The 9,345-nt window shown below is 38.8% G+C and overlaps 1 protein-coding gene across 3 annotated transcripts in view; it reads left to right on the top strand.

Moving 5' to 3' along the window:
* Nucleotides 1-14: 14 nt before the first annotated feature.
* Nucleotides 15-9,345, top strand: part of ZNF438 (zinc finger protein 438) — a 155,102-nt gene continuing 145,771 nt past the window's right edge. For 2 of the 3 annotated variants that reach the window (XM_025208494.1, XM_006027295.3), the window contains exon 1: nt 197-2,415. The gene's annotated coding sequence lies outside the window, so the exon portion shown is untranslated. The other variant, XM_025208493.1, reaches the window with a different exon arrangement.

Below are 9,345 nucleotides of genomic sequence, written 5' to 3'. Positions count from 1 at the left end.
CCCAGGCAGGAGGAGCAGTGCTCAGCCCAGCGCCCTGCCTCCAGGCTGCTCGGGAGGAGCCGCGCAGGGCATGTGCCGGCCGGGTGGCCGCGATCCAGGACTTTTTTCTTCTATTCTCGCCACCCGGCGGGGATGCTGCGACAGTCTACGAGATCCGGGACTGTCTTGGCCAAACCGGGACATATGGTCAGCCTACTCGTAGTGGACCTGCTGTGCAGTTATGATGAAGTCAGACAAGCTTTTGAGTGGCAGACACTCTTCCCCGGGTCTTACATTCAAAAGCTTGTCTTTCTTTATCCAAGTTACATCGTTAGTCCAAGCAAAGAGCTTGCCCTCAGAAACCCTCGCCTCGCATCGTTTCTGGACCACCGTGGCTACAACATCAGTCTCACCCTCTTGCAATACAGGAAAGCCTGATGATGAGGAAAAGTGGCAAACTTGAGAGGGGTGGCATTAAGAGGCAGGCTTCCCTGAATCCTAATAGTGCAGCGAGTTGGAGGATTTGGATGGAAACACACTGGAAAGTGAACACTGGGGCTTTCTTGTATAACCTTTTTCTTTTTTGGAAAATGACACCACTTCCAGGTCTGAATTAAAATGAGCTACACAGTGTTTTAAGAGCTTCTTCACTATTCATTTTAGTTTTTTGCCCATTTTTGGCTCAATTTAATTGGCTCGCAATGTACTTCGCTCATACAGATACGGGATAAGTGTATAATACACTTAAATGCAGAAGGCAGCTCCAGTTCAGATTTATCGCCCAGTGTTTCCATTACAATAGATGTTATCTCTCTGCATGTCAGTTAAATGCATAAATCAATTAAGTGCATAGCATCTTTCAACCTTGCCATCTATTTTGTAACATAACTGTATTCTGGTTAACTGCATGGAAATAGGGAAAGTGAAGCAGCTGTTTGAAGCCTTAAAAATGATGAGAGCTACTCAATTTCATGGCTATTATCTCCCCATATTTTCAAGGTTTCTAATAGTAGGCCCCAAACTAATTATTAGCAGCCTTGAAATGAGAAGTCAGTTTGGGGGCTACCAATAGCACAGCACTATAAATAATGCTCATTAAGCGTGCACTGCAGCAGCCTCAAAACTCAAACCTTCTTGCCTTTTCAAAAGGCCTACTAGTCAATTCCAGGGCTCTTAGAAGCCTTGAAGATGAAGGGAAGGGGCCATTTTGCAGCTACTAATAGCAAACAAAGAAAGTGCGGAGTACTTATAGTTTTGGCTTTTTTTTTACATAGTTTGGATAAATACTCCAGGTATGTACATAGCCTTTTTCAACTTTGAGGCTGTGTATCTAAATGCAGCATGACCAGGCATATAAAACTTAAAATTTTTTATTGTCTAACTAGCTCTTAAGTGACCCAAATTACATAATGTTTAATTTAGACATGGTCTTGATTTCTTTTCTTTGATTTATTTAAACTTGCAATTCTAGTATTGTGTTAATAAAGGCATGAATATACAATTTTCTTGACAAAAAAGGAAGATGGAGGAGAAGAGAGGAAAGGAGAAATGTAGATGTTACACTCTATAGCAGTTGTGTGCACAGGTTTTCATTCGGGCAAAGTATCTGGCTTTCAGTATTTTTTTATAAGGATATTACCCATCCTTATTAAATACTAGTCTCATTTGAAGTTCAGAGAGTTCTGTTCTTTAAATCATTTTTATGTAAAAAAGTAATATGCCGCTTCTAAAAGCAGAAGTGTATATTTTTTTTCCTATTGGGGTAACTGAAATTTATTAAAAAGGAAAGTTTCAGCTTAGAAGAAGTACTAGAAAAAAGGACATTACGCAGACTTACTGCAAACTTAATGATTGCATTTATACATATGATAATGTGCATTTGTAATACTTTGCACAGTATTATACTTCAGTTATTATAAAAAGGTTATCCTTAAGTGCCACAAACAGGCTGGAAAGATGATAATACTGTATGCCACAGTTCAGATATTTTAAACTCATTTTGATGCTTACCAGAGTAATGGATTTGAGGCAGCTATTTCAAGAATTACAAAACAAATATATGAGCGCCAAAGATTTTTGTGGCTGGTATCTTTTATTGGACCAACTGCATGGTTTGGATAGACCTGGACAAACTTTTTGAATGTGGTGTGTATTTTTCTTCCTGTCACTTCAGGACCATCAAAGCTACATCACTTGAACACTACCAAAACAAGTATACTTTTTTCCAAGTAACCCTGAAAACTGTCAGTGTCCTGAGCAACCGGCATTTAGTCAAATAAGGTAGACTTCTATTTTCAAGTGTAGCTTTAGAAATACGACTTTGTGACTCGTATGTTTTTAACACACAGGCATGATGTTTATGCTACATTAAACTCGCTGAACATTCTTAATGCGTGACCTGGGCTGTTTCAAGGATTTTTATGTGCCGTTAAAGAGGTAATGTGTCATTTATGGAAATAGTTTAATGTTTTAAACATGCAGGTGGAAACAGTGTTAGTTTTATATTTCTGTTTGTCTCTCTGCTGGGAGGCTGTAATGTAAGGTCATGAGTATGTGTGACTGTCTTGTGAGAATACTATATTAATCTGTTTTGGGCTATAAATGTTATTGGAGCTACAATGTTAGCAACGTAACATAATTTTACAACAAATGGTTAAACCAGCATTGTTTTTAGATCTTTCCTATTTTAGCAGTACTTATCCAAGTACTTATTACTATATTTCCTTGTCTAAAAATAATGTTAATGTAATTTTAGCCTTCTGACACAATTTCATTATCTCATAGTCCTATTCATAATAGACATATCTTAATAGATTCTATATTGGGAGTATTCACTACTTGCTAATATCTAGGCTACCACAGTTTTACACAACACCCATGAATTTTGGTCCTCTGAAATAAACCAGAAAAACAACATTTTAATATTCTATATTTTGCTAAAGGTAACGGCTGGATTCCTTTTTTTCCTTGAAAATAATTGAGATGGATGGAACACTTCATTTGCCATAACAGCAGGACATATAAATAAGTACTTCAAAGTAATAAAATCAGTATCTTTCAACAATGTTTTAATGTATAATTCTGTCAGTAGTGATATGTACTGTCAAAGACTGTAGGAATCATAAACTTTCCTATCATTATAAAAGATAGCTGTGGAAACCGGTAAACATTATTTGTATGATATTGTTGGTAGTCTGATGAAATGAAATTGAAGAAAAATAAGGTTCACTTTGCATACACTTGACCAGTTAATTTTTTTTCTCCTGCAAATTGACATCGTATTTTTTGGCATCTGGCTTCCTAGTGGTTTTGAATATACTGGGTAACCCCAAGAAAGTCCTCAGCACAGACTGTGAGGTACATGTGTTCAGAAACTCCATTAAAAAATGTTTATGCTTCGGCAGGATTGAAAAGATTAGCACTGGTATTTATTCTTATCTGCTTTTGTGTAAGGTCTGCTTTGTTGTTTACCAGAACTATGTGCTGTTACTGATTTTTAATCTTTTTTTTTTTTTTTAACTGTGTAGTTAACAGTTAATAAAACCACATTTTTTGGTTAAAAATAGGATTTTACAGAATCTTAAGTCATATATGTTTTTGTGAGGCTTAAATTGGATCCTCCGCCTAGTAGATATCTAAACACCAACTGTATTCTGTCAATACAAGGGAACTATGCAATGAAATATTAGTATGCTAACATTAACATTACTCAAGCTGAATACAAAAACCAACTTCACCAAACAATATTGTGCCCATCTGAACTTGAGTAACCGTTCCCGAGCAGCTCGGGGTTGGTTGTTCTTTACTCAGTTATTCACTTTCTTGGGCACCTGCACTAATCGTGTGTCAACTCTCGAGGGAAGTGCCCAATACTCGCCTGCTACGTCTTTGTCTTGTCCAAGTTCCCTTATAGCTGAGACTTGCACAGAGGTGTCGCCTGTGGATGTCCCTGGGGCGCCACTGCCCCTAAACTCCTTCCATGCGTCAACCTGATGGACATGACCATGTGGCAGATGGTTAGAACCCCAAAGGTGTCGATCCTTGTGGCGTGGCCCTGATCTGGCCTTGGATGTGGTTATGAGTGTGGTTTGTAGTTGCAAGCTGCTTGCCGGACAAGGGTTTTTATAGCTGGGCTCGGCCTATAGAGCCTGCACTACACTCAGGCGGACACTCTTCTTACTGGGGGCTGCTGGCCAGGCCGGTAGGCCTTCTGAGTTCTTGCGTAGAGTCCCTGAGGGCCCCTGGTCCCTCAGCCCCAAGAGCAATATGTGTGTCTACTCTCCAGCCTCAGGGGCAATGAAAATGTGTAAAGAAATCAAATAGAAAAGTATCAGGGAGGCTCTTGTTTCTCTTCCCTACTTGTGTGTCCCTGCATGCGACTCAGTGGTCAGTCCCTGGGTGTCCTTCCTTGGTCCGGCACTGGGGCAAACTCCTCTTCTGGCCTCCGCCCTGGACCCCTGGTTGGAGGTAGTGCCGGCCATACCATGGGGAGCACACAGCTGCCTCTCAGATGTTGCTCCCCAGCTTCTTCCCATCAGCCGGCTTTTAAGTGTGCCAGCTGGCGCTGCTGGATGATTTCACTGTTCTGGGCCGCTCTGCACTGGCCCCAGCCGCACACGTAAGTGGCTGATGAATCATGGGCAACTCTTCCTGCTGCTGCTGGCTCCCCATTGCCACACCTGTGCCAGGTGCGTATTTTCCCATTATGGGACTTTCAGGGCTATTCTCCCACTGCAATTCTGGTCCTGGGAAAAGGGGTCTCTACCCCTTTTCTTTTGTTGCCCTGCAACAAATATAAAATGATAAGAAATCATTTTACAGTATCATTTATATTTGGTAGTTCCATTTTAAGGTTGAAATAAAAGTGGTTGTTTCTTATTTTATTTTTATTTCCTTTTTGCTTTCATACTTTGTGTAGTCAATATTATATAAAGAGGCTTTTAATAATGTTTTTCTGTAATCTCACATTTGGAGAGTTCATTTTGAGAGTACCCTGTTCTGCATTACTCTTGTCTGTTGAATTCCTGAAGTGCAGGGTGTTTTAGTTCTATTTTGTGTTCTTTCATGTCGTATCAGCTAGGTCCATCTGTGACTTAATGATGCTTCAATTTACCAGGGTGCTGGGGTTTCCTGAATAATCTATTTAAACTGAGGCAATGTAGTAGTGTGCCTGCTTTTTATAAAGAACTGATTTTATGGGCATTTTTAGCATAATAAAGCCTTTTAGAAGCATGTTATCACAGGTTGTACAGAAATTATTTAAAATCTAATAAGCTTTTGCTAATTTATATAAAAATATAATCCAAACATTCCATAAAATTAGCTCTAGAGCAGCCTAGCCGTGGTGCAGTCCATATATGCTCTTACTAAACAAAAGTACAGAACTACATAAGTAGTTAAAAAAGAGACTGCCTTCTATTTGCTTACTTTGCCTTCGAAATACTTGAGGAGGGACCTGTATTTCATCACTTTAATTGTAATTTATCCCTTATAGAATATGTATTTTTAACTGATCTACTAATATAAAGTAAAAATACAGTTTTATATGACTAGATACATTTTTCAAGGTGGCTCTCTTGTTATGGCTTATTTGTTTGTGGCTCCTCTTCATGATATGAAACACATTCTGTTTTGCTGGATGCATGCTTTGTCCTATCCTAAAAAAAATTGATGCCTGGTCCGCGGAACTATGTGGAGAATAAAGAAACAAGATTCTGCAATATTGAGCTATTACTAATGTAATTTTAATCGATATTAAGAAGCAAGACCTTCAGTTACCCTTCAGTGGAGTTGTTCTGCATTTATTATACTATATCATTTCATAATTTCAGGATATAGTAGCTTCACATTGATTTGGTGAATTGTATAGCCTGTTTACACTGTTTTTATTCTGTAAAAAATCCTTTGCAATTTCACTGTATAACTGAGGCCTTTTTATATTTTAGTTTGTATTTGTATCACAGGCTGTTAGTGTTGGATTAAAAAAACCCCAAATTATTTTAATACCTAGAAGCAGACTTGTACCAACATTGTGCATACCTTGGGGGTATCCTTATCCTCTTCTATCTACCATCTCAGACCTGAGATGTAGATAGAAGAGGATAGATGGTAGAAGGTGGGAGAGGAAAACTTTTTGTGGCAAACTTGGATATTGGTAATAGGTCTAAAATGAGATAGGAAGGGAGTTCACAAAAGATGTATTTGATTCAAGAAGGTTTCTGGGTTCAAGGGGAAGGTCTGGGAGGTTTACCAGTATCCAGGAGTGATGCCATATTGAAATGATAGCTGGGTGATATTTTTAGTCAAGGTGTATGAGAGAATCTTTGCTATGTGGGTGAAATTTGAATGAGGAGTCACACCTTTTAAACTGTTATACACCAAATAAGGAAACTTTTGTAATAAAGACCCAAAAAGAGGGACACAAACTATACAAGCCTGAAGTTTTTAAGTGCCTTAGGTACCTTTCTTTTTTGTAAAACGCTCTTTCTATAATTCAAGTTTCATTTTTTATTTCTGAGGTAAATGTTCACCAATATTTGACAACAAGCAGATGACACCAAGCTGGGGGGAGCGTGTAGGGGGGTAGAGCTAGGATTCAGAGAGCCCTTGACGAATTGGAGGATTGCATCAAAAGAAATCTTAATGAGGTTCAATAAGGACAAGTGCAAAGTCCTGCACTTAAGACGGAACAATCCCATGCACCAGGACAGGCTGGGGACCGACTGGCTAAGCAGCAGCTCTGCAGAAAATGACCTGGGGTTATAGTGGACAATAAGCTGACTGAGCCAACAGTGTGCTCCTGCTGAGAAGAAGGCTAACAGCATACTGGGCTGCCTTGGGAGCATTGCCAGCAGATTGAGGGAGGTATTTCTTCCCTTGTATTCGGCACTGGTGAGGCCACATCTGGAGTACTGTGTCCTGTTTTGGGGCTCCCCACTACAGAAAGGACATGGACAAATTGGAGAGTCCAGTAGAGGGCAACAAAAATGGTTAGTGGGCTGAGACAGATGACTTATGAAGAGAGGCTGAGGGAAGTGGGCTTACTTAGTCTAGAGAAGAGGAGACTGGGGATTTAATAGCAACCTTCATTTACCTGAAGGATGGTTCCAAAGAGGATGAAGCTGGACTTCTCAGTGGCGGCAGATGACAGAACAAGGAGCAATGGTCTCCATTTGCAGCAAGGGAATTTAGGTTAGATAGTACGAAAGACTCACTAGGAGAGTAGTAAAACATTGGAACAGGTTACCCCAGAGAGGCTGTGGAATCTCCATCCTTGGAGGTTTTTAAGGCCTGGCTCAACCAAAGCCTTGGGTGGAATGATTTAGTTGGGGATGGTACCGCTTTGAAAAGGGAGTTGGACTAGATGTGACCTCCTGAGGTCCCTTCCAACCCTAATTTTCTATGATTCTATTAAGAGAGGGCACTAAAATAAATGTTCAGTAATAAAAATCAGTGTATGTAACTTTAGGATGATAAAGTGTGACACCCTTCAAAAATGGCTATAGTCACAAGGTATGGGAAAACAATTTTTTTGAATATTTGGGTTGAGAGAGCACATGGTCATATATCAAAAACGTTGTAATTTCTACAGGTATATTGGCTAATGTTGGATATTTCAAAATGTAACAAGACTAGTAATGTTCATACATTGCTATGCAACTGGAAGGTTTTCTTTAAAAGCTGTTTCAACATACACTTGTGTTGTTACTGTGATGTTGAGTGTTCTAGGTCTTTATATGGAATGTAAAGAACAATGGTAAAGTAAAAAGGCTCTCTTGTTTACACCCCTCTTTCTCGTGGTTTATACAGAAAAATCTTTACTCTTCATTTTGGTTGTGTTGCCGGTTTTTTATAATTTTGCATTCTGAAGTTTTGTCAAGTTATTCAATAAAAATCTGTGACTGTTTATAGAATTTATCTGCAGAATTCCAATTTCCTAAAATAATGCAAAATAAGATATGCATACCCATGTCCTAGTGTCTCTTGCAGCTACTGGGCTGTCCTGTTTTAATTACAGGGCACCTGAATTAGGAGCATCTATGAGACCTGTAGGGAGTCGGATAGAAACTTTCTTCCCTTTTCAACAGGAGTGGCAGACCAGAAGAATCCAGCATTAGGAAAGCCATCGAAGCCAGTGAAGGGCTACCTAGTGAAGAAAACTGCCCTTGTGCTGCCCAGATGTAGAAAATGGTGAAAGTGTTTTGTATAGTTCCAGCCTTAGCTATATTTTCTGTTAATTAAGAAGCCTATGCTAAATAAGATGATGTAGACCTGAACTTGAGTGTTGAACTTTTTTGCACTACCTTGGCTGATTAACTTGTCCACCTACTAGCTTATAGATTGGTATTGCTTGCAGGCTGTGATGTCCGTCAGCTTGCTATTGACATGTAATAAGACAATACACAGCAAGAGACCAGCCTCTGTTTGTCTCCTGTTTTCTGATTTCCCAATCAGAAAACAGGCTCAGTCAGAGGAAGTAGGTGGTTTGGAGATAAATTTATGGACTCAGAAGAAAGGAGTAGTGTTTAAAAGATGAACATTCAACCCAACATCAATACCTGAGTGATATGCTGTTTCTTAAAATGGAAAAGTACGTAAAGTAGAATAATACTGTTACACACATAAGCAGGAGTAGTCAATATAAATCAGACAGTTCTGTTGGAGTAAGACACCCTGCTTAAAGAATCAAGCAATCTTGTACAACTAGTCTACTAAAAACACCCAAATTAATAATCTGGATGTTCAGTAGATTTTATTGCTTCTGTCACCAGTAAATTCTGCTGCTTTGCTGACTAAGGAAAACACAGGCATTGCATTAAGAAAGAAACACTAGCACTGAAACTACCTAAATATCTTTAGCTTTTTTTGTTTGCAAAACTGGTTTGTTTTATCCACTACAGAGTGCAGGGGAAGGAATATTGATTAAATTGTTATATTATATCCTTTTCAGTGACACAGAACAAAGTCTTTTACAATATTGTTTCTGGTGGCTAGAGAAGAAAACCACTTTGAAATATTTTGATCCCTCTTGTTTTCTTTTCAAGGCAAAAATAACCTTAGAAAACTGAGACCTTCTATGAGTCAGTTCTGATTAAAATCTACACTCTCAGTTTCTGCTTGGAAGCTTATAAGTATCCATTTATTGATAACCAGTATTGTACCTGTCTTACTCTTGAGGATGTTTTTCTCTAACAATTTTTCAGTGATAATATGTATTTGTCATTTCCTTAAGTTTCAAATTAACGTATGTATGCTTCGAATCAAAAACAATTATGGTTCCCTTATGAAATTCAGTTTTACTCTCCAGATTACATTGAATATTTTTCATTGATGTTCGAAAATGAGACCATTTCACTGGAACAGAGT

Source organism: Alligator sinensis, unplaced genomic scaffold, assembly GCF_000455745.1.
Source record: "Alligator sinensis unplaced genomic scaffold, ASM45574v1 scaffold309_2, whole genome shotgun sequence".
NCBI lineage: Eukaryota > Metazoa > Chordata > Crocodylia > Alligatoridae > Alligator > Alligator sinensis.
This window is presented reverse-complemented; position numbering and strand designations above follow the sequence as displayed.